Here is a 26,375-nt window from a genome sequence, read left to right as displayed (position 1 = left end):
GCTTTAAATAAAAGTTTAAGAAGCGGCAGGTTTCTATATAGTCTGTCCGACATACTGATCTATCTGCGTATTTTCGGAATGTAAACAACAGGCGTGTTTGAAAGAAGATCTGTTCTGACACGAAAGTTTTCAGGAGTCTTAGCTTTATAATCAATTAAAAGGTGACCGAACGGGTTGCTAACAGCGTTTTGAAAACATTCCATGAAAAATTTGGTGTTGCCGGGGTACATCTGTCTACCTAATACACAAACCTGATTGTTGTCTCTAGGATTTTTAAATAATATGAGATAGTTTGTGTTCAAACTAATTGTCCTACTAGACTTTCCTTGAAAAAACTAATTTTGCATTAAGTAAATGGCACTTAAATTTCTGTGATGTACATACTGTGTAAACACCTTTTCCACTTCGGCATTATTGCTGGCGTCTTTCATAACATCATCAATTATTAACAAATTATTTCTGTTAACAAATTATTTCTGTTAAAAGTTAAAAGTGTGTCGTCACATAGCGACGTTGGTATCCCTTGAACAAAAATAATATTTCTTATCTTTAACATTTCATCATAAAGGGGTTGCCAGCAGTCATAAATGTATACTATGTTTTCTATTTTAATTGAAATCAACTCATCAGAACGCTCAATCAACTGTTTTACAAAAAAAGTTTTTCCGGAATTTGATGGTCCGCTTATTACACACGAAAATGGGTGTTGTAATCTAAAATCAAACCCGTCAACATCTATCACACCTCGACCGTCTTTAGTACCCATAAGGAAGTGTTGAAAAATCAGGCAACAGGACACGTTTGTTGTACACAACTTTAAACCGCTTCACTACTGATTTGTTTTTCAGCGTGAGGTTCTTTTTATTTCTCACAATGCCGTCAGCGCGAGCAAGTATGTGTCGGCTAGTATCGCGATTCGTCACATAATTATCAACAAGGTCAATAAGGTCATGCATGTTTTACCGCCAGCTGTAAGATAACCGTACGTCTTAGGACCTCCCGAGCAGAACTCTGTAATGTAATCACCACCACCAATCTCGTCTGTCAAATCGCCTAAATAAGGCCCCAGAGGGGGTTCCTAATCACCTTCACGAGAAACAAAAATAACACTGTCAGTGTTGCTATACAACAACCTGTCTCCCAATTTATCCATTAGATTATACAATTCTAAACGAGCGTGAGCTGTTGTAAATGCGCCGAGGAATACATTAATATTGCGTGTTGGACAGCTGTCTCCAGCCGAATAGCACCACTGAATCAATGCTGCGGTGTTGGACACAAATGAAAAGTGTTTAACCTCATAGCCGTCACCAAAGATGTGTTGTGAAAACTGTTCAGGGTCCCCCCAGGTTCCCTCATTGAAAAACGCCCCCACAAGCTGTTTAACAACAATTTGTTAATAGAGCGACGCGCCTGGTTAAGGCATATCTTGTCAGGATTCAGTTGGATATTTTCCTTTTCAAAATAATCCCTGATGTATTCGGCCCTCTCTTCCTCTGTCACAGCATGTGCTGGATAACCACTGGCCTCCTGCTTGTACTGTAAAAACGTCTTTACATACTCGCAGAACAACGTCTCTGAACTGTCTGGGAAATGCCAAACTTTGTGGATTTTTGCAACTACATACCCTTTCTCAACAGCCTTCACTAGTTCAATACTGACCCATGACCCCGTTATAGATCTCTCTTCATCACTATGCATACACGAACGCAACTGGTTTTCGTGCTCGGCACATGTGCGGCACAGCGGGAACATTAACTTTCCATTACAACGGTATGGTAAAACAGGGTGGAGGAGTTTTCTTGGCGGATATACTGTTGCCTTGACTAGACCATAGTAATCCTCAAGAGGTTGAAAGTCTTTGAAAAATATTTGGGGGTGCCCTACCGGGTATTCCTTCCGGGCCTGGCAGAATGGGTACAAGCTAGTGAAGTCCAAATATATAATCTTCTCACCCTCCTTTGCTTTGTAATACAAATTATACGCATTTGTTCGACCACCAAAAAGTGCGTCTCTTGGTTTGAGCCTTTCAGGAGCTGTGTAATTAGAAATAAACGTGGCAACATCCAAATCATCCCTCTTAGCAGATGCCCACTGACATTCCCACATCACTTCAACTTCTAGACCATATGCACGAACAAGCGTCTCCACCTTGGTATCAAACCGCATTCGCAAATCTCCATACAAGACCTTTGACATAGGATGGCACTGGTTCGGGTTGTAACGACATTCATGACCATGATGCATGCAACCATTAAATTCTAAAGCTTTTCGCACACCATCTTTTTCATAATAACCATCCACATAATATGCGCCAAACTTAATTTCCCCGTGAGTTAAAGCGTGATGCACGTCAACATCTCTTACATGCTTAACATACTCAAGCCATTCAATAGAGACGTTAGAGAATGTCTTGTGCTGGTTAATGTATGCGTTGTTGTGTGTCAGCGCCAGCGTGTCTTTTGGTAGAAAATGTGTTTTGTATACTGCCATACAACATGATGCTAATGTCGTATAATTAAACGGGTCTAGCTTTGTGCACTGAATGAATTCTTCGCGATACTTGATACATGTTTCGCGCAGTAAAACAACGTCGTTCCTGCCGTAAACATACAACTCCTTTTGGAAGTCAAAAACACCGTTTGAGACTGTGTCGTACCATTCGTCAAACTCTTTTTTGTCTTTGTCGTTCATAGTGTCATAACCATAAAAACCCTTTTCAGGGTATGGCCCCACATAGTTCTCATTTTGTTTTAAATTGAATTTGTGTGGGAAATGTCCTTTCTCGGAGCATGTTAGATTTAAGGCTGATGTTGTTTTAGCCAAACACATTGGAATGAATGAATATGAGTCTATGTAACGTTGTTTGTATGTTTCATCATACATGGAGATCAGTCTACACCCCATCATGGTGATTTTGACAGCGACACCCACACTAGAAAAATATTCCAATAATAGAAAATTGTCAAAACCGGCCGCATTGTGTGCTAACCATGTGTACCCTTGATATTTGAGCTGTCTAAACTTTCTCATAAGCCTTTCTATGCAGTCAGACCCTTCTGCAGTGAATTCTGTACCATCATATGTAATAGCGCAGACAAAATTAGCTTCATGCTTTCCATTTTCAAAGCGTGTCTCAAAGTCGAAAAAGATGTAGGAATTACTGGGTTCTTTTATTTTGATCGGCTGTATGTAACATTCATGTGTGGTGTCCGATATTAAATCTTCACCACAATGAACACAACGACCTGACACACACTTGTGGAGTTTTGGTTTTATTAAACTTACGTGATAACGATGGCCACATTTTTTGCAATACTTAGATTGCATGAGGATGCTATCACCCCTGTAATAGACTGTTGTTTTTGTTTCTTATGCTGCTCATAGCAATAGACAGACTTGCAGTAACGCGAACAGTCATCACAATATTTCACACGCCTGGGGTGTTTGTGACACATCACATCTTGACACACATCGCAACTATATTTACAGCTATGATCTCTGGCGTTAGTGTAGCCCGTATAACAAAACGTGCAAACATGCGGCACCCCCATGAACGCTTTCAAATTTTTAACCAAATAATAATGACCGTCATGGAGGTACAGAAACGCAGTCTTGGTATGTGGTTTGTCTTTGGTTTGGTACTTTTCTAATTTACCCGAACGACTCTTGTGGAACACAACTATTTTAGTACCATACTTATATTCAAAACGACCAATATCATTAAAACCTACTCTATGGTCACGTGTGTAGCCAATGTTTATCTGTATCTGTTCGGCTATAGGTTCTAATGTGTTATGTGGTACATGCGGATTCAGAAAAAGAGCAATGCAAATTGCAAAACACAGATTGTTTGAGATGTTTGTTGGGCAGAAAAGATTCAGTCTGTTCCTTTTGATCACCTGATCGTGTGCTAGGTCACGCACCTTACGACGAACACCACCATTTTTACCCATGACTATCGAGACAGTCAGAGCCAAACTCTCATCCGTTTTAATACTGTTGTTGCTCTGCATAACCCTTTCAATAGCGTCTGAAAATCTGTCTACACTGTAACCGTCCCTTGAAGACAACACCGTGTTTACATCAGATGTTAACTACTACCTCTTAGGGTGATGTCGATAACACCGCCATCACCAGCCAAGACCCTGGTGAATGACACAATTTCTGACAACACATCGTGTATATAGGACGTGTATGAAGCTATGTCTGTGGATGGCGCGTCATGTAAATTCAGCATCCGGTGAAGCACAACGCTGTTAAACCGATTCCTAGACACTATGGTATAATCGTCTACAACATCACCATTTCTCACCAATTCTGCTATATTACCGTCAGATAAACCAAAGTTAGGAGCTGTTGGGTCAAATGCTGAATGTCTAGGTGTCGTCACACCGCTACCTGTTTGTTCATTGTTTATGTTTTGTGTATTATTTTGAATATCATTTTCTAGGTCTGCTATAGCCATGTCGCATTCTTCGATAAGACAGTGTAGTTTTTCACTTGGAGACAACCGCCCCCAAGCATCATATGTTGCGTCATCACATGCAAAATCTGTTGATTGTTAGCCACTACTATCATATCTACAACACTTAACCGGTTGTGTATGTGATGCTTGCCTTGTGTTTGTTAACCATTCATCCGGTGTAGTTTGTAATAATCCATGTGCGTTACTACTGTTATCGCTGTCTTGTATGTCTACGTCTTGTTGATTTTTACTAAGCGATTCAATAGCCATATCACATTCGTCCATAAGACAAAGCATTTTTTCACTCGGAGACAACTGTTTCCACGCTTCATATATTGGGTCATCACGCGCAAAATCTGTAGATGCCATGACTGTTTAGACCTATTTGGTATTCATTTTCTAGGTCTGCTATAGCCATGTCGCATTCTTCGATAAGACAGTGTAGTTTTTCACTCGGAGACAACTGTTTCCAAGCTTCATATATTGGGTCATCACATGCAAAATCTGTCGATTGGCTGTAGCTATTGTTATTATTACAAAGATTTGTCGGATGTGTTTGTGATGTTTGACTAGTGTTTGTCAACCATTCGTCCAGTGTAGTTTGTAATAAACCATATGCGTTACTGTTATCGCTGTCTTGTATGTCTACGTCTTGCTGGTTATTACTAAGCGATTCAATACCCATATCACATTCGTCCATAAGACAAAGCATTTTTTCACTCGGAGACAACTGTTTCCACGCTTCATATATTGGGTCATCACGCGCAAAATCTGTAGATGCCATGACTGTTTAGACCTATTTGGTTTTCGATACACAAATTGTTGGTTTTTAAATGTCAATGGTTTAAAATAATGCTATTACTTTTGAATGTACGTTAATGATTTGATTTATTTAACACATACTTGAAAAATAAACCACAGTAAATTATTAACACAATAATAATAATAATAACAATTATAATATTAACTATTATTATCTACAAGAAAAGGCGGCCCTGCAACAGGGATCCGTGTTGATTTTTTTAACTGCAAAAGTCTGTTTAATTTATACAACAATTCTAACGCTGTTTTACTGTGCGCAACCTGTTTCTTACACAAATCATGAATATCCTTAACTAAATTGGTATTAGCTGTTTGTTCTTTACACAAGGCTTCAATACGTTCAACCTGTTTCTGAATAATATTGTCACGCCTGCGGTTTAAAGCAGCCTGCCTACGCTGTTCAATAGAGATTTTAGCGATCTCCTGTGACATCTGTCTCATCAACGTTATAAGCTCAACAGTGTTGTTAGCGCAATTACAACCCCCCACCTGGTTTTGTTGTTGTTGTTGTTGTTGTTGTTCGTGATCTTGATTGGATTTTATTTAATCCGTAACAGAGTCCCCAGGTTCGATCAGAGCATCATTTAACACATCATTCGGCACAACAGCAGCACCGTTGTCCTCCTTTACTGTAAAGCTGTTATCATTCCATGTTTTAATTAACTCATCAGACCATCCAGCGGCGCACAGACCAGGATCAACACAATCCTCATACACCGACAGATCAAAAATGTCCAAATCTATGAACAGATCAAATAATGAAACACTCGTTAACACACAAACTTCATGTTATAAATAATACAAATAATATTTAATTGTGTTTTTATTACCGTTTGTTTTGTGGATATCGTCCAATCTAAGACGTTTACCACTACTTGAGCGCAATGTTTGAGCACCACCAGATCCAAAACTACCACGTTTTCCTTGTGGAACAGGCACCCTGATGTCCCTTGGGACGCTTTGATTGGATCGGGTAGGACTGCTTGTTAAACACGGCATAAATGTTTGCGGCGCTTGGTCGTTGCTGGCGTACGTAGCATCCAACGGTTCAACAGCGGCAGAGATGTCGGGAACAACTTCAAACCCCGTCGGTGTTAAGAGATTTGTTGCTTCAACCAAACGTGTCAACCCTACTACAGAGAACATATAAAATTACACACTATTGCGCCACACAATCAAAATATAACACCATGAGTTATAAGATGTATCAGACAACCTACCAAGAGGATTTAAATACCCGTAGCATCCACAGTTTCTGAAGAAATGAAAAAATAATCTCATGAATAACAACTAAAATCAAAAAAAACACAGAAAATAATAAAGAGCAGAGTCATACCTTCACAAAGTTGTGATAAACCTTCAATGCTCCTAATGGCTTGGATGGTTTCTAACTCACATGTACCTAGACAAGATAAACCCTGTTAAGTGGGTAAGAAAATATTATATCACCGAAATTCTGACAAAAAATTAGGTAGAAATCTATAGTTTAACACTTACCGAGAATGTAGGACTCCATTGCCACTTCCAAATAGTGTTGGTATAGGATTTGTCACACACACAGGATTCAAGTTAACTATATATACACGGGGGCTGTGGGTGTGTCAGGGGTGGGGTGTGGGTGTGAGGGGAAGCCCATATAAGGGCATCCTGTACTGACCTGAGAAGCCCGAGAATCAAACAGGTTAATTTTAACACCCCTAAAATATTCGCGAGGGCTGCTACCAAATGCTTTACCACGCCGTTTCTTCCTTGGCGCAAAAACAAACGTTGGTTTCAGAACTAATAGTTGGTGTAACTGTAGATTCTCTTAAAAGAGACTTAAAAGAGAGATTTACACACACTGTAGACATTTTAAAAAGCGTTTAGCCATAGAAATCCACCAGAGTCATTTTAAATACCAAATGCAAGCACAACCCACCCCTACATGTTGGGGGTGTGAGGGTGTCAGGGGTGGGGAGTAGGTGTGAGGGGAAGCCCATATAAGGACATCCTGTACTGACCTGTCACCTAGGTCATAAATCAGGGGTCATAAATCAAGGGGTCATAAATCATTCACAGAGGTGTTTGACAGAAGGTGTAGGATATATACTACTCTCCATTTATTCATTATCTGTAACCGCTTATCCAGTTCTGGGTTGCAGTGGGTCCAGAGCCTACCTGGAATCATTGGGCGCAAGTCTGGAATACACCCTGGAGGGGTGCCAGTCCTTCACAGGGCAATCCTGGTAGGTCGGCAATCCACCTACCAATGTGGGTTTTTTGGACTGTGGGAGGAAACCGGAGCACCCGGAGGAAACCCACGCGGACATGGGGACAACACACCAACTCCTCACAGATAGTCACCCAGAGTGGGAATCGAACCCACAACCTCCAGGTCCCTGGAGCTGTGTGACTGCGACACTACCTGCTGCGCCACCATGCCACCTCTAGAATCCCTCCATGACGCAACGAATGTTTTAATCATGCAAAATTTTCCTCAAGCGTTCTTGGTTCTATATAGAACCATTTTCTTTACTAAAGAGCCTTTAAAAACTTTTGCCCTTGACAATGCCCAGAAATATAGTAGTATCATATTAATAATAATTATTATCATATAATTGCAAGGGATTCAAACATCAGAATATATAAATGTAAATATGCTACAGAAACACAGCATGTTGTGTAAAACACTATGCTGATAACTTTACCACTAGCTCCACTAGAACCCAGATAAAACCATCTGATGAAATGTTTATTCTTATCTTTGTTTTTTGGGGTGGTTTCCAACTTCCTGAAGATTGTGAAGGCTACAGAGGAGCCTCACAAAGCTGTGATGGAGTTCACAGTTTTGTTGTCACGCCCTCGTCCTGTCAGGTCTGTTTTCCCCACCATGTGCTCTCTTAGCACATGGCTCTGTTTGTTATTGTCCTTGTCTCCGCCTATGTTCCGCCTTCTTTCTCTCCTCCTTGTCAGTGTCCTCGTCAGCGTTGTTTGTAATCCTGCCCCTTCGTTATTAGTCTCAGGTGTCCTTGTGTCCCCTTGTCTCACTTCCTTTTGTTGGACATTTCACCTCTGTATTCCTTCCAAGTCTGTCTGTTTATGTTGCTCTTCACCGTCGTTGTTTCCACTGTTGTCACACTGTTTTCCTCTGTAGTCATCTGTCTCTGCTTTTCCTCATGTTGTTTGCTCCCAAGTCTATTAGCCTTGTCTGTTCATCATTTTATATCTGCCAGAGTCTGTATGTCTATGTTTTGTTATAGTTTAGGTTAAATAAAATTGCTGTGTTTTAGCGTGTGGGTCTGCTTCCGCCAGTCCGCCCTCCGCGTTCCTGACAGAATGTCCAACCCACTAAAGGACGCAGCTAACACGGCAATGTCACCGGATAAAGCCATTAAAATAGCAGAGGAAGCACTGGCCATAAGGGTGGGTGATCAAAATGCTATTTTGCAATCCTTCATCGGAGTACCCAGTGAATTTGAAAGCGGTCCCAACTGTAAAGGATTTTTATTACAGTGCAGACTTTATTCTCAATTTTTGACCTGTCCTGCTCCTCCTGACATTGTCCAGGTCATCTTTGTTAGATCTCTTCTCTGAGGAGAGGCATTGCAGTGGGCAGAACAATTAATTAAAGAAAAGGCCCTTGAACTAACTGTAGAGACATTTTTAGAACTCGAGAGTTTCTCCCGTTCTGCTCCCTTACCCCCTCAGGTCCGGGTAAATTTTTGGGGGGGGTTGAGAATATGGGCTGTTAGTCTCAAACCGCTGGACATGGGAGGTGAGGCTAACCCAGTGCACCCATCAGTCCCCCTAAACCCGCAATAACCCGTGTCAATAACTGCATCTGTTTCCGTCAGTCTGCCCTCCACGTTCCTGGCATTTGTGCTGCGGTACCTGAGAGTTTGTTAACCCTTTAGAATTTCTCTGCATTTCTCAATTGTAGCGGATTGACCTTATTCAAACTAGTTATGCTAAATAGTGATTTAACTAATGACAATAATAATTATTATTATTATTGACTTAAATAACAAAAACATTAACAATTAATTAGAGAGTGAATACTGTCACCGCTACGTGAGTTCTTCAGGATTTTCAGACTCTTAATGAACAAACTCCACACACTGTTATTTCAAATAATGGAAATATTTTATTAAGAGGAAAGATAATATTGAATAAACCTAGCACAATCTCACGGAATCAATGCAGGTGAAACCGGTTCGAATTTAGAGATAGGCTAGGCGATATGACTTGGAAATGAGGTGTTGCTATGGTCTGATTAAGAGATTATGTTACCAAGAGATTTAATTCAATTTTCAGCTCTGGAAATTTTAGCTTACTTTTCTGCTGATTTCGGGGTTATGATCACAGCTGCTGATGTCCCACAGATCTTCGCTCTGTTGTTTCTCTGGGGCTTGACTTGTCACGGCTGAAGTTGGGCGGATCAGTGGGGAGATTCCCTCCCTGATGATTCAGCCACTTTTTGGTGTCCCTCGGACGGTGTGACGTCAGCTTAGCTGGTTTTATCCTTCCCGATAGAAGGGCTTCAAGATGAAAGTTTGCTGAGTTTCCTCCTATCTCCAGAACCAATATTGAATTTATATTTATTTTACTTTTTTTATATATTTTCTTTTATTCTGGCCATGAATGAGTTTCACCTGCTTTGATCAGTCGTAAAATTAAAACTTGGATTGGGCTACAAACACAAACACAAATAAACAACGAAAAGATTACTGACAATTGCAAGTATGTCTCGCTGCAGCCTGTAGGAAGGCGGAGTTGGACATCCAACTCCTCCCACATCCAACTCCGCCCACATCCAGCTCCTCCCACATCCAACTCCTCCCACATCAAACTCCGCCCACATCCAGCCACGCCTTCTAATTCTGACGTGTTAAATAAGCACTGTGTGGCACTTGAACGCAGACATGTTTAGCGACACTGAGTAGCACATTAAATACACATATATGTATTTTATTAATTATTACACTGTTCAGGTGCTTTTTTGTTTTTCCGCTGAGGACATCTGTTAAAAAGATTACCTGATTCATACCTGATTTGATTTAACTTTTGTCGTTGTTGTCAATGCTTGGCAGACTATTATTATGAATGGTAGGGTGAACGGAGGATATCGTTCAGGATTCATTCAAATATTGTTCTCCATTCAGTTAATATCTTGTCCCAAAAATCGTTAATTTTGTTATACGTAATGGTCATTCTCAGCCACAACGAGTGGTAATGTTACGCCAACTATGACATGATGGATTGTTATGTAGTGTATGTAGTGCACAGCTGACTGCAAAACAATAATAAAATCCAGTGCTATTAAGTGTACAGTGCCTTGAAAATATAAGCATCCCTGCCTGGTCATGAACATCTTCTCATTTTAAGAACATACAGATTTCCATAGGTGATGCTGTTTGTCTGCATACAATTTATTAGAAGCTTATACCATTTTCATATGTATTTAAACGTCTGTGTTTTGAGGTTCAGACAAATAAGTGTTCACAAATATTAGAGGTACCACTTATTTAATAATGACTAATAATTACTACCTGTGAGTGGTTAGAGATATCTAAGGGTAATTAGCCAAGTTGTGAAATAAAAGTAAAGACTAAAGAGATAATGATGCTAATGACAATATTCCAAATGTCCAAGTGAAGAAAATGCTGCAGGAAACACATGTTCAGATGTCCAGTCGTGCAGGACTGGTTTCAATAAGAAGAAAGAGAAACACATTACACAACTTAGCACTCCAATTACAACTCCCTACAGTCGCGGTCGCTTGAAATATAGTCAAACAGAATATTCTTATTGGCACTGGCATTTTAGAACTCTAAAATGTGGTGAAGTCACGGGTGTGCAGTCTGTATTAAAGACAAGGAAAAACTGGCATAGTAGTTTTATTTTTTTATTTTCAAGTCTTTACAGCATTTTATATATATATCTATACACACACACACACACACACACACACACACACACACCCCACACAAACATTGGCTCACTCACACGCCCAAATCTTCATAAACTTGTTGGCAGTATGGGCTGCAGAACCCAGGATACATGTCCTCGCTGTGATACCTAACAAGTTCCCCACGTCTCCCATGCCCAAAGCAGCCTGTGGACAACAAACAATAAACAGAAGCATACTTTTAATATGTTCTATTATTTTACTTCCTTACCTTGTCTGTCTTTTGATGTTGTTTGTACTCTGTATCGTAACGCATGCACGATGCTTTGAGGCCTTGAAAAATGCTGTATAATTAAAATGTATTTATATTATTATTATTATTATCAAAGCCAGCAACACTGCTTTTGACTGCAAAATTACAACAAAATCTTCTGATCATAAAACATTTATTTGTCAACTTTTTTGCAACCACTGGCAAAAGAAACTTCAAACTTCAAACTTCATACGCAGTTCACAAACCCGGTAAACAGTCTTTATATGTCTCTTTACAGCACAGGCAGCACTCCAGTCCATACATTGTGCAAAACTGTTGTTGGTATTCAGTGCTGTAGAGTTTCCAAGTCACAACAGCTGCATGTGTCGAATTAGAGAATTAATAATCAGATTACCACCTCTTCTTATGAGGAATACAAACATCTTAAAATAAAGTTTACTGAAACACAATAATGCACTTTATACTCACTGTCAAGCCTCTGAAAATGTGCTTGGGCCTGGAATGACTGTCTTCCAACAGTGTCCTGGAAGAGGCAACACACCAGCAAGAGCTTTAAAAAAAGCTTGGTCACCCTCTTCCAGGACGACCTCTAATAGAATCTGCTCCTGGACCATGAGGGGCATCTGTTAAAGACGTTATAGAAGAATGCAGATATTGTTGTACAGTTTATTTAAATTTAGTGAAACAAAAAAGCTAAATATAAATTTACCACAGAACCTACATTCCAATTAATTTAATAAAACAAACCCCAGTTTTCTCATTTGTGAAGGCTATTGCACATTAAGCAAAATGAAAGTTGAAATGCCCAGTTCAGCTTCAAGAACAGACACAAACACCTGCTCAATGGAGACGGTAAACATTCTGTCTCCTTTACTGTTAACAGAAAACACAAGGTGAAATCCAGACTGAAATTAATATAAATACTATTTAACAATGGACCATGTCATCTAATTTGAGCTCATCAGATGCTATAAATAACTGCTTTTAAGTCAGACTAGTTACACACTGACATGTGCCCTTAGAAATTCAAATAAACCATCAGACCCTGAACGCTCCTCAGTCTTTCCCTTCTTGTGCTGACTGGCCTTTCCTTGTGCATTAGAGCTCACCATTCTAAAATACAGCTGGAATTTAAATGATGTAAGATAATTGAAAATTAGGTTTATCAGCTACATTTACAAACATTATGTTGTTTGCAATAAACCAATCAAACAAAACCAATTTAAATAACTCAATACAACCACTTTAACAAGTGGTCTCTCCAAAACGCAAAACATCACAGTACAATGTACAATGTGTCTGAAGAGAAAGCTGCATGTATGTGTAAATATTTTTGTTTCAGTAACAGATGTATATACCTTGCAGGTGACATGCTCCCTAAAAGTAACCGGCACCACCACCTACGGAGCTGTGGGATGTCACTCTCACGGACAAATGACAAAGTTTAGAATGCCGTTTAAAGCCTTACTGGAAATGTATCCTCAAAAATATCCTAATCTCAAGTAATCACCTGACTGAAGTCAAAAGGCCAACCAAGGGCCATGTAGAGTGCATACCGAAACATACCATAGATACAGCTGAGAACATTGAACATTGAAGGGTTAAAAGTGGCCTGAACATGGGCTGGATGCTGAAAAAAACAAAACAATAAAACATAAAAGGAGATTACAGTTTATCTGTGATATGAATGTTCATTGTAACTACATTTGTGAGCTTTTCTTTAAGTCAAAAGTCTTGTTACTTACACGGAGGCAATATTATAAGCAAGTTTTTTTCTGTGTGTAATTAAGTATCACTAACTCTGTTACTTGTTTGGCTAAAAACACGTGTGCCGCAGTTGAATATTCGTGTATTTATCTATGACCCTACTAGTACATACTGAAATAACGTATTTATAACATGTTTGTGTATTTAGCAAAAACACTGACAACAACGAGCTTTGTAATTATACTTAGAAACTAAATGTTTTTTACTCACCGACATAACTGTTACTTTTTCCGTTAAAAAATTCAGTTTGAGAGTTTTTAGGGCGCGAGCGTGAGCTGTGTCCGAATTCACGAGGGTAGGGAACGATTTCAGACACTACCTTAAAATAGTGTGGTATATAGTGACTAGAGCACCATTTGGGACACAAAAGTCACTGGGCACGGGCGTGGCTTCTGACGTGGTGAGAGGGCGGGGTTGGATGTGGGCGGGGTTGGATGTCCAACTCCGCCTTCCTACAGGCTGCAGCGAGAGGCTTCTCGACAATTGCTCGACGTTACTCTGTAGTTTCTGTAACGCACTGCTAACTGGCACAAGGCGTCCCTTGGGAGTTGCGTGAGGTCCTTTTCTTAGAGTTCTTTTGAAGAGTCGTCTTGTAGGCGTAAAGAATATGGAAGAAGAGCGTAGCAAGCGAAGAGACAAGCGAAGAGAAGTGTTTAGAGCTGGGCGACTCCTTTTCAGATGTTGCACGGTCACGCCCATTTGGGAGGTCTCCTTTCTTTGATTGGATCCTGGGTCTGAGGCTCACGTGACTTCCTTCACGTTTCAGAGAGAGAAGTCACATTTTTTTGGCTCTTGCAAAAATACTGGATAAAATAGAATACTGGATAAAATAAAATACTTATTCATACTTGGGTATAGCATAATGAGTGTACTGGATTATTTTTATCAAATATATATGTATATATATATATATATATATATATATATATATATATATATATATATATATATATATATCTTGAGTACATTACCAACTATTCTAGATGTTAGAAACTAATTCGTTTTCCTAAACAGAGACAGAAATTTTCCTTTCATGATTGAAACAGTAATACACATCACTTCATTAGTTAGTAAACATTCACCTGAGAATAACAGAGAGTAACATTAATACATATTGCATAAATATGTTTATAACAACGGCTTCTTGATGCGTCAATTATGTATTTAGAGGGCGGCTGGGCGAAATATGATTTCGCAAATGTCCACTTGGGGCCACTGTTGGTCCATGCTGTTTGTCTGGTTTGAAACAGGGTTGTGAGAGTTCACCGCAAGGTCAATTCTGGGGGCCATCTGTTGATTTTGCAGAAGATAATCATTGCGTTATCTAGGCTGGGTTCTTTAATCCTGGTCTCCAAAACTTTGTTTGATCTCCTTTGGCTTAAAAGCGTCATAAACTGGGTTCTCCTTTCCTTTGCATTCCTGACGAAGAGGGGGGTAGTCATCTGGGTTGAAGGTGGTGACTCGTTCATCCTGGGGTCACTGGAGTATGTCCTGCTTAGTCCTTGGGTTGAAGACATATGTGTGTGCGTGAGTTTGTGTGTGTGGGGGGGATGCAGAGTCTTTCAGCACACACGCATTCTGTGGAATGTGGGATTCTGTTCCAAAAATCCTTATCAGAGTGGCGAGAACTTTTCATTTCTTGATCTGGTCCATACTCCACTACACAATAAACATGTGACTTCCTTCTAGGTTTAAGCTCGGACAATATAGTATTGTATATTGCACTTACTACGTTTTGTTCGCACTGGCCCTTATTCTGACAAGCGTCTGAACTCAGAGGGAGTTTGGACTCTAACCTATTTGGACACTGGAGTGGAGCTGACAGACTACACTCATCACAGTTGTAAATAATCCTTTTATGTCCAACATAGACACTTTACATGGGAAAGAAATCTTGTTAAATTTGACATGATGTTAGGTCACTGGCAGTTTGTTTGTGGCTGGCTTCAAACATCAAAAGAAGCTTGTGCTAGTCTTCATAGTTTGTCAGCATGGTTTTGAAGGTAAACTTATTTCCAGATAGCAAAGAATATTTGGTCCCAATCTGGCCCGTCTGCTGTTCTCTTATGGCGCACATTTGGCTTGGAATGACAGCAGTGACTCAGGGTGAGTGTGGCTACCTGAACTCAGCCACAGCTCCATTGTATTTGAGATGAATGTCAACACTGGGACAAGTCTAGCCCACACAACAAAACAAATGTCTGTTATTTGGGTTGCTATTTACTTTAAGCTTGGCTTCAAACATCAAAAGAAGCTTGTGCTAGTCTTCACAGTTTGTCAGCATGGTTTTGAAGGTAAACTTATTTCCATATAGCAAAGAATATTTGGTCCCAATCTGGCCTAATCATGTTGCTTGAATTGGACACATCATGGGTGCATTGTCTATCGCCCTAAGCAGATGAGTTAGAGGTGAATTCAGGACACCTGGGATTATTTGTAAGAAACTACAGGTCAAAGAGCTCGGTACACACACACACACACACACACACACACATACACACAAAAAAGGAAAATCAGAGTGAGAGAAAAATCTTTGTGATTCTTCACTAACCTGTACCATGGAGAATATAGCCTATCATTGCTACTATGGACTCAGCAGTGCAGAAACTGCACTATGTAACTTTTATAACTCCTGGAGGTGGGTAGGGGAAACCCCAGGAGCAAAAAAAAAAAAAAAAAAAACAAGAACATAAATACATTTGTTTAAAATTGATTAATTTTGTGTGGACTGTATTTTTGAGAGTAAATTATGTGGGTCATAAATACCATTGGAAAAATGAAATTATTAGACAGATTTATATATGCTGCCCTATCAAAAATGTAGTTCTTGAAGAGTAAATTAAAAGGAACTATGATTACATATTTAAGGGAATCCGGTTCTGATTCTAATCACGTTTGGTAATCAGATTATGAGTAGTTTTAACATGACTCAGCGCAAGTTATCAGCTTTACGAAGATTTATTCAGAGGGGAACTTGCAGGGCAATTTAGGCTTTCATATATGCAATAGTTTAAATTTTGGGAAATATTCACCAATAAATTTTACTTAAATATTTATGGTTTGTACTGAAAGAGGCGGCACAGTGGCACAGCAGGCAGTGTTGCTGTCACACAGCTCCAGGGACCTGAGGTTGTGGGTTCAAGCCTGGCTCCAGGTGACAGTCTCTGAGGAGTTTGGTGTGTTCTCCCAATGTTCACGTAGGTTTGTGTTGAGGAAGATAATGCAATATTATGAGTCACAAATTTGAATGAATGTTTGCATCCAGTGCGTGTTGTGACTTCCTTGTAAACATCTGTTAAGGGTCAGTCCTGCACATGACTTAAAGGATTTTTATCTCGCTCCTTCAAACAGAACAGCTTCAACTAAAGAAGTTCTTGCACCAGGTTCTTCCATTGGATTAAGGTCAGGACATTGACTTGACCTTTCCAAAACATTAACTTTATACTTTTTAACTGTTCTTTGGTAGAATGATATCTGTGCTTAAGGCCTTTGTCTTACAACATGGTCCATGTTCTCTAACAATGTTGGCAGTAGGACTATGCTCAAACTCCTCCCCTCAGCCGTATATATACCCTGTGAACTCTGGTCATGTCCATGTCAGACAAACTTGCTGCACTTGGCTCATAAAACCAAGGGCGTAGAATTAGCATGGACAGAAGTGACTAGCACCGACTAGTTCTTCCTTCTAGGTTTAAGCACGGACAATATAGTATTGTATATTGCACTTACTATGTTTTGTTCGCACTGGCCCTTATTCTGACAAGCATCTGAACTCAGAGGGAGTTTGGACTCTAACCTATTTGGACGCTAGATTGGAGCTGACAGACTACCACTGAGAAAAGGGAGTTTCATTATCATTAAACTGCTACTGGTAATGTTTCCATTGCTTTCATTGGGCAATATTTCAGGCGCCCAGGTGAATGCAGAATCACAGCCATCAAAAACCTTTGCTATGAGAAAATAGCAACATATATTTAGCCAATCATGTTCCTTGAACTGGACACCTCAGGGAGTATATTTTCTATCGCCCTAAGCAGATCAGTTAGAGGTGAATTCAGGACACCTGAGATTATTTGTAAAGACACTACAGGTCAAAGAGCTCGGTCCACACACACACACCTTTGGACACTTTTAAGTCGGCAAACGACGTGTGTTTTTGGACTGTGGGGGGAAACCGGAGCACCCGGAGGAAATCCATGCAAACACAGGGAGAACACACCAAACTCCTCACAGACTTGAACACACACCCTCCAGGTCCCTGGAGCTATGTGGCTAAGTATATTTGTGAGTGTAAACTACTGGGTGAAGTGTAAAATATTAAATTAATATTAAATAGTAGGCACTTGTTTGAGGTCACTGTTTTTCTCATAATCAGGCAAATGTCATATGTTTTTTGTTAATTTATTTTTAATGTATTTCACATTAAATTAGACTATGATGTGCTATATACAGTAAATACTCGACATGCTTTGATTTGGCATGATTTGATATACTTTATTCATTTTGGATTCCATTTTTCTCAATATATGTAGGTGTATGCTCGGATGTTTCAAGATGTAGACATTCATCAGGTGACACAGTTGGAGCGGAAATATGTGGATGCAATTCATCGCTTGTGGGCAGACTCTGGCCTTAAAATATGCTACAGTCGATGGCGAGAGTACCAGCTACTGGACTCCACAGAGTAGTAAGCTGAAGTGTATAAAATTATTTTAATGTTAGACCTGTGCAATCACACTGCAGTGGACTTGCCTTTTTTCCAGTGTGTGTTTCTTGTTTCTCGTTTCTGGTTTCTCGTTCCTCGTTCGCTCTCTTACTCCTTTCATGACCCTCTAGTTCGTTTGTGTTTTGTAGTGTTTGTATCTCTAGCTTGCCCTGTCTCCTGCTCTTCCCTATGTTTATTAGTCATGCTATTTCGTGTTTCTTGTCAAGTTTGTTTGTTGTGTTTTCTCTTTATTAAATGATCTGTGTTGTAGCGAGTGTGTCCGCCATCCGTAAATTCCACCCTTCACACCCCCGTGACAGAATGACCGATCACAATAAGGACACAGCTAGCACGGACTACCCGTTTAGGAGATGTGTGATTCGCCGGACTCTGTTTCTCACAGGCCCCAGAGATCTCGTAGAGGAGGCTTTAAGAGCGGCCTCTGAATGGAGTCAACGGCTCCAGAACATGCCCGGCGCGGATAATTATCTTCGTCATAAGGACTCGATTCAGGAGTCGAGTAATTGCTCCAGCGGGAATCGACGGATCCGGAGGAGAAAGCGGGCTGGAGTCTCCCCCTCGTTGGAGGATTATCCCCTCAGGTCCGGGGAAATTCTTGGGGGGGGGGTTATGGGTAGGGGCTGTTAGCCTCCTACCTCAGGACAATGGAGGTGAGGCTAACAGGGGCGCACCTCTGGGGGAATCCCTCAAGAGTGCGCCCATCAGACCCCCTAAACCCAATAAATCCACAACTCGTGCTCGGCGAGCAGCACGGCCGCGCCTGTCTGCGTGCGCGCGGTGTCTCCGGCCGCGCCTGTCTTCGTGCGCGCGGCGCCTCTGGCCGCACCTGTCTTCGTGGATGATGTCGCTGCAGGGCCTCCTGTTTCCAAGGACGTCGTCGCTAGGCACCGCTCCACGCTCACTCCTGACCCCCAGGAGAAGCTTACTGGCCTCATGGCCTCCTTGAAGGCGGTGTCCGCCTCTCCTGTCTTCGTAAGAGCGACGCCCGCCTCTTCTGCCTCCGTGGACGATGTCGCAGATTCCTCTGCCTCCGTGGACGTCGTCGCAGATCCTTCTGCCTCCGTGGACGACGTCGCAGATTCCTCTGCCTCCGTGAACGTCGTCGCACATCCTTCTGCCTCCGTGAATGTCGTCGCAGATTCCGCTGCCTTCGTGAACGACGTCGCAGCTTCTTCTGTCTCCGTGGACGTCGTCGCAGATTCCTCTTCCTCCGTGGATGTCGTCGCAGCTTCTTCTGCCTCCGTGGACGTCGTCGCAGATTCCTCTGCCTCCGTGGACGATGTCGCAGATTCCTCTGCCTCCGTGGACGACGTCGCAGATTCCTCTGCCTCCGTGGACGTCGGCGCAGATCCTTCTGCCTCCGTGGACGTCGGCGCAGATCCTTCTGCCTCCGTGGACGTCGTCGCAGTTCCGCCTGCCTCCGTGGACGTCGTCACAGTTCCGCCTGCCTCCGTGGACGTCGTCGCAGTTCCGCCTGCCTCCGTGGACATCGTTGCAGTTCCGCCTGCCTCCGTGGACGTCGTCACAGGTTCCCCTGTCTCCGTGGACGTCGCTGCAGGTTCCCCTGTCTCCGTGGATGTCGCTGCAGGTTCCCCTGTCTCCGTGGACGTCACTGCAGGTTCCCCTGTCTCCGTGGACGTCGTCGCAGGGTCTCCTGTCTCCATGAGTGCAGCTCTCTCAGCCACTCCTACTCCTGTGATTTTGGCTTCGGCCGCTTTTGAGCCTGAGACTGTGGCTACGGCCGTTTCTGCCCCCGAGACTGTGGCTACGGCCGCTCCCGGACTAACCCATAGGACGGCCCCAAGGACTTCGGGGCCGATCCCCAGAACTGTGCCCAGGCTGGTCCCTCAGACATTTCCACGGACATTTGCCAGCCCTGGGCACCCACATGTTATATTTGTTCCAGTATCTGTTCCTGTCTTGGTTCCTGTCTCTCTTCTTGTCCCTGTAACTGTGTCTGCTTTTCTTTCAGTTCCGGTCCCTGTAACCGTGTTTGTCTGTCCCTGTGAAAGTCCTGGTCCCAGTTCCCTTGCCTCAAGTCCAGTCCCCTGTTAGTCCTGTCCAGTCTACAGTTAAACCCTCTGTCGAGACCCATGTCCAGTTCCCAGTCCCGTCACGTGTATCTGCTCCTTTCCAGTCTCAGTCTCCGTTTAGTGTTCAATCAAATGTCCAGTCTATCTTTCAGTCCCCTGTCTCTACTCCTGTCTTCTCTCGTTCCCCATCTGTTCTTTCTAGTTCTGTCTGATGTCAGTTTAAGTCCAGTCTCTTACTTCCATTTCCATTTCCTGTCCTATCATAAGTCTTCTAGTTTCGTTTTTTGTCTTGTTCTTCTGGCCCCCTCCTGCGCCAGCTCCTGGAGAGTCTAGTTTTTCGCGCTCCGGGAGTTGCGCGTCTTGGGGGGGGGGCGTCTGTCACATCCTGGCACTTTGTTGTTTGTTTTCCCCTTCTATGTGGCTCTTTCTGTCTATCATTGTTCACATCTCCGCCCTCGCTCCACCTTGTTTCCGCCTCCTTGTCATTGTCTTCGTTATCTGTGTCAGGTGTCTCTTGTTAAGTTCGTTTATTTAAGCCCTCTTCCCTCACTTCCTGGGATCGGTCATTTTGTTTTCGTGGTCGTTTGGTTTCGTTGTCGTTTCCTTCTTTCTCCCTGTAAAGCCGTGCCGTTATTATAGTGTTTGTTTCTTGTTTCTCGTTTCTGGTTTCTCGTTCACTCTCTTACTCCTTTCATGACCCTCTAGTTCGTTTGTGTTTTGTAGTGTTTGTATCTCTAGCTTGCCCTGTCTCCTGCTCTTCCCTATGTTTATTAGTCATGCTATTTCGTGTTTCTTGTCAAGTTCGTTTGTTGTGTTTTCTCTTTATTAAATCATCTGTGTTGTAGCGAGTGTGTCCGCCTCCTGTAAATCTACTCCTCACGTCCCACGCGTGACAGTAGTATTTAATTTATGAGCAAGCTAAGAAGCATCCGTTCATTAAACTGCTCATTATCGTCTAATTTCCTGTAAAAATTGGTGGAGTGAGGCATTTTACCTGTTACTTTTAATCATCATGCCCTTCCTTGTCTTCCTGACATCTCCCTTTCTCTCTCTCGCTCTGTCTCTCTTTCTCTCTGTTATTTGGTCCTCTCTTACTACACACTCAATTCTCAGAACATTTTCATGATAAGAAAAACAAACAAACCCAGGACAGCATTTAATTAAGGCTCAGGCTACACATGCACTACCAGAATAACACAGAATATACATCTTCAAAGATAACAACTTCCTTGTGTTCTTTCTCTAATGAACAATTTCTTATATTTGCATGTGCCTGATGCACAAAATGTATAATACACAAACATAACAAACAGATATTAACGTGTTTTATATTATTTCCTCTATGCTGTTTGATACTAAACTTAATATAACTGTGTTTTTATAGCTTCTAGAACAACCTGGACCGCATTGCTGCCCCAGCTTACATCCCCACAGCACAGGACGTTCTGAGAGTGCGCTTTCCAACAACTGGGATCAACGACTATTCCTTTGTAGTGGAGAAGATAACTCTGAGGTAATAAGAGTAAATGATTTAACTGCTTTAGACTCTTTTTAGTAAACTAATCTTTGAGTGGGGCGGCACGGGCGCAGCAGGTAGTGTCGCAGTCATACAGCTCCAGGGGCCTGGAGTTTATGGGTTTGGTTCCTGCTCTGGGTGACTGTCTGTGAGGAGTTGGTGTGTTCTTCTCTCAAAAACACACGTTGGTAGGTGGATTGGCGACTCCAAAGTGTCCGTAGGTATGAGTGAATGTGTGAGTGTGTGTGTTGCCCTGTGAAGGACTGGTGCCCCCTCCAGGGTGTATTCCCGCCTTGCACCCAATGATTCCAGTTAGGCTCTGGACCCACCGCGACCTTGAATTGTGGTTAATGGTTATGGTTAATTAGTGGTTAATGGCCTGTCAATAGTAACTGATGGTGTAGCAGGTAGTGTCACAGTTACACAGCTCCAGGGACCTGGAGCTTGTGGGTTCAGGTCCTGCTCCACACGTTGGTAGGTGGATTGGCGACTCAAAAGTGTCTGTAGGTGTGAGTTTGTGTTGCCCTGTGAAGGACTGACGCCCCCTCCAGGGTGTGTTCCTGCCCTATTCCCAATGATTCCAGGTAGGCTCTGGACCCACTGCGACCCTGAACTGAATAAGAGTTACAGATAATGAATGAATGAATGAACAATCCTTAAATGCACTGCAACTAGAACTAGATTCAGCTTTCTTTAATTGCATACAATATCCACAGTATGCAGAACATATTATTGTTTATCTTAAAGACAAAATATATAATGATACTGAAGAAGGATATCACTGAGTAACAGTTTACATCTGATTGGGCAACTCCTGCCTGTTGTTTACTGATAATCAATTGAATTCTTGTTTGTTTATTTATTTTTTGTTTGACAGTCCATATTCTCATATTGACTTTATTCCCACACCAGAAAAAGGGTTAAACATCCACTTAAACACTTTGTCATGGCTGCCTTTAGACAGCAGGTCAGAAAGGCCTAAATATCTACTTTGTGGCTGTTACTGAATCTGAAAGATTTCTCCCAACTGAAATGTAATGTGGCTTCAGTATGACTCCGTAGGTGGCAGTGCAAACCTGTACAGCCAGATCAGAATTTATGATATAAAATTTTACATCAATCCAAACTTGACCTTGTAATTTCAGCTTGCTGGGCACGCTATATGACAAAATGACCACATTTTTTTTCTTTTTTCAAAATTAGCTTTGTGAAAAATATAAAATAAAGTTTTAATAGAAATGTTAAAAATAATCTGACTTTGGATGTCAATGACGTTCCATTGGCTGCATGTAGTTGTGGAGTCTCATGCAAACAAGGGTTCTCAAAAGAGGAGGGTTGGAGAGCCAATGAAATTGGTTAAATTTTACATATGACCCACAGTCAAGCTTCTTAAAGACAAGAAAATTATACTAATAAAGATGTATTGAGAAATTATCTTTTTTCTCTTTTTTTTTCAAATGATTAATACCTATTTCTATTACTCCTTTTGTCAAAAAATACTATAACTGGACTGTTCATTTTTTCTATTCATTCATTCTTTAAGTGAGATGGATTGTTTAGTTCACGTGGGTCAGTTTAGGAGTGTGATCAGAGACTCAGCACACCCATAGATACTTGTTTCATAACTACATTTTAGGATGAATGGACAGATTTGGCTTTTTAGATCAAGTCACTGAAATGTTGTGCCCCCTGCCCCCTGTAAAATATTATGAAATACTATCATTTTAGCCACCTCAAGTAATAAGCAATAACTCACATTTCAAATCACGTAGACAACTGTGCTGGCGGGACCCACAATACTGAGATAGTGAAGATATCAGGACAATTCTGAATGTTTTCCTCGTCACGCTTGATTTATTATAATTTCTTGTGACAACAGTAGAAATTCTTGGATGCAATATTGTGTCCAAAGCCATTGATGTTCTCTGTCTGGCCTATTTCCTCCTTGTTAAATGAATGACATGATCAGACAGGGCCATTACTGAACAAATTTATTCCAGAAGCTAAGGAGGAAAAAAAGCAACACAGCACATGGTCAAAAAAGAAATCAGACGTATCAATTGTTAATAAATACACTAGTGAGGCCAGTATTATTTTGGCCAAGATCAATTACTCTTGATAGATTACATGGGTCCTTCTGATCATTCTGGTTCATCAAAACACCAACAGAACCTCATCTGGCACTCTGATTGGTTTTTTACTCACAGTAAAAAATATTGTGATTGGATGGAAGACCCATTTACATGTTGTAGCCTTCTTCAGTATCTGCACTGCAAAAGCCAGTATCATGATAAGGATTAAGAAGTCCTTGCCTCAAACAAACGTGTTCTCCCTGCTGTAGGATTGTGGATGTCGGAGGACAGAAATCAGAGAGGCGGAAGTGGATCCACTGCTTTGAGAATGTGACATCCCTCATCTTTCTAGCTTCCCTCAGCGAGTATGACCAGCTCCTTGAGGAGAACAATAAGGATGTGAGTGGAGGATATTGTGAAGCTTTTTTTTCCTACTGCACTTTTAATCCCTAATTATCCTTCTCAATCCGAGTAAAGAGGTTTACATCTGCTGTTGACAGGTGCATTATCTCTCTCTATCTCTCTCTCTCTTTCAAATTTCTCAAACACACTTGGTCTATAATTGTGCCAAATGTTATGTTCTAAATACACTTGGTTTTGTGTTTCACAGATTTAATATACAGTTGTATTCACATTACGCACACCTGACACTCACAAGATTTCCTAAATAAATAAGATCCACAACAACTACAGTGAATGCACAGCATTTACACATTATGTTTGGTGAGTTTAAGATATTGAGGGGAAAAATGTGCAGAACTTGTGAACATACGTTAGTTTATGCCAGTAAGTGATTTAGACATGATGTCTGCATAGTGCTAATTGGTGGATTCTTTTCTTGTGTAGCCAGCTGTGTGCCTGCAGTCCAAAAAAGTGCAAAGTTCAGGCATCAGACACGTCTTGACCTCAACTCTGTCTTAACCAAGATTTTAAATACTTGTGTTTTGATATGTCCCCCACACCCTTCCTGTGTGTTATTAAAAAGGTACCTTAGTTTGATCCTTATTCTCTTGGAAAAGGAATAACCCACACTCATCTTCTCTCTCCTGATGTTGTAGAACCGTATGGAGGAGAGTCTAACACTGTTTTACACCACCATTCACTCAGTGTGGTTTGCCAGTGCCTCTATCATCCTCTTTCTGAACAAAATGGACATCCTAGCTGAGAAAATCAAAACATCAGACCTGCAGGTGTACTTCCCCAAATATGCAGGTAAGATGAATCTGCTGCTTAAATCAAGCACCTTACGGGAGAGTGCAAAAAATAAAAGAAAAAAGAAACATCCATCCTCATTAAGCTGATACTGGAAACCCTGACCATGATTGTGTTCCTTCATCAGTTGTGTCTGTGAAACGGTTACTGCATAGCTCTATATCTCCAAATCTCCACTTTCTCCTTTCTGTCTGTTACCCATGGCAACTATAAAATGCACCCCTTTTTGCATCAGGATGCAGGCAAGACGTATATGTTGCTGCTGGAACTAGGTTGAAGTTTCACTCTCAGGCACAATAACTGCATGTATGATAGTATTTGTGATGTTCCTGTTGCTGATGTCTATTGATGTCAATTTCTCATTTGAATTGTACTAATGAGGAAATAAACTACAACAAACAAAGCACAGCAATATCGCTCTTTCAAATTCTGCAATAATATGTCATATTTATTGTGTGCATAGTGTTTCCTAAACCAGATTATATTACCTCCGCCACTATGAAAGTTGTCTGTAACATACATAAGCTTGTAACTCTGAACATTGTATTTTAAGTTTTCCTGATAAAATCTCATAATGTTTCCTCTCAGAATGATTCTGCTGTACTTCAGATCAGTTTCGGAACTTGATACTTTTTTCAATGTTAATTAGTTTAACGTCTATATTCACACTCATTGTTCATTGCATTTACCATTCCTCTTCTCTGTTGGGTGCTGGCTGCAGGTAAGCCACGAGATGCTGAAGCTGCTATGAACTACATTAGTGTCATGTATAAGCATCAGGCCCTAAACCAGGACAAGAAGAGTAAGAGCGTCTACTTTCACTTCACCTGCACGACAGACACGAACAACATCCCCATGGTCTTTGGCGATGTTAAAGATACAGTGCTGATCAAGTCTCTGCAGGAGTATGGGGTGCTGTGACCAGCTCAGGACACTGAGGGTCTTCCCTTGCTTCTAAAGGCTGCAAAAAAAAAAAAAACACTCTGCCCTGGTATGAACTGGCAAAGCTGGCCTGTAGTGCTCATTTTCTGGGCTCAGAGTTGTCATTTTCCACAAAATATTTTTAGGGCTTTTTGTCTTCTTTTACTCCTGTGTTAGATGTTGATGCAGGTCATTATGGTGAAGGTGGTTATGACTGTGCTGCTGTGTCTACTGGAGATGGAGAAGGGTTCACTGTAGAATTTGAAAGATTTACATAGATGTGAAGTAGCTTTTCTCAGATTATTAATATTATTATTAATTATAATTATTTATATAATTTATTAATAATTAATAATTATTAATTATTATTATTATTATTTGGTAGCTAATGCTCCCCCATAGATAAAGGCGGCAGATCCGGGGGGTCCATGGACACAGGGAATTATAGTATACTGAGACGCTGGTGCTGTCGTCCCGCCGCTTCTCGCGATCATTCAGGTTTGTTGACGGTGGAGCGGAGGGATGCCAGTGTTTCAGGATGCTCCCGTGTCTGTGTGTCCTCCTGGTTCTCTCCTTTTAGTTAATGCTGTCATAGTCAGATCTGCCGGAGTCATTAGCCACACTCTGGAAATTTTCATATTTTCTACTTTACAAACACAAAACAGTTCAAAACTAAT

At 41.3% G+C, this 26,375-nt stretch overlaps 1 pseudogene; it reads left to right on the top strand.

The window, feature by feature from the left end:
• The window catches only part of LOC136671375 (guanine nucleotide-binding protein G(q) subunit alpha-like), a 99,904-nt pseudogene extending 73,948 nt beyond the window's left edge, over positions 1–25,956 (top strand).
• Positions 25,957–26,375: the final 419 nt, after the last annotated feature.

This window comes from Hoplias malabaricus, chromosome 16 (assembly GCF_029633855.1).
Source record: "Hoplias malabaricus isolate fHopMal1 chromosome 16, fHopMal1.hap1, whole genome shotgun sequence".
NCBI classification, from domain to species: Eukaryota; Metazoa; Chordata; class Actinopteri; order Characiformes; family Erythrinidae; genus Hoplias; species Hoplias malabaricus.
This window is presented reverse-complemented; position numbering and strand designations above follow the sequence as displayed.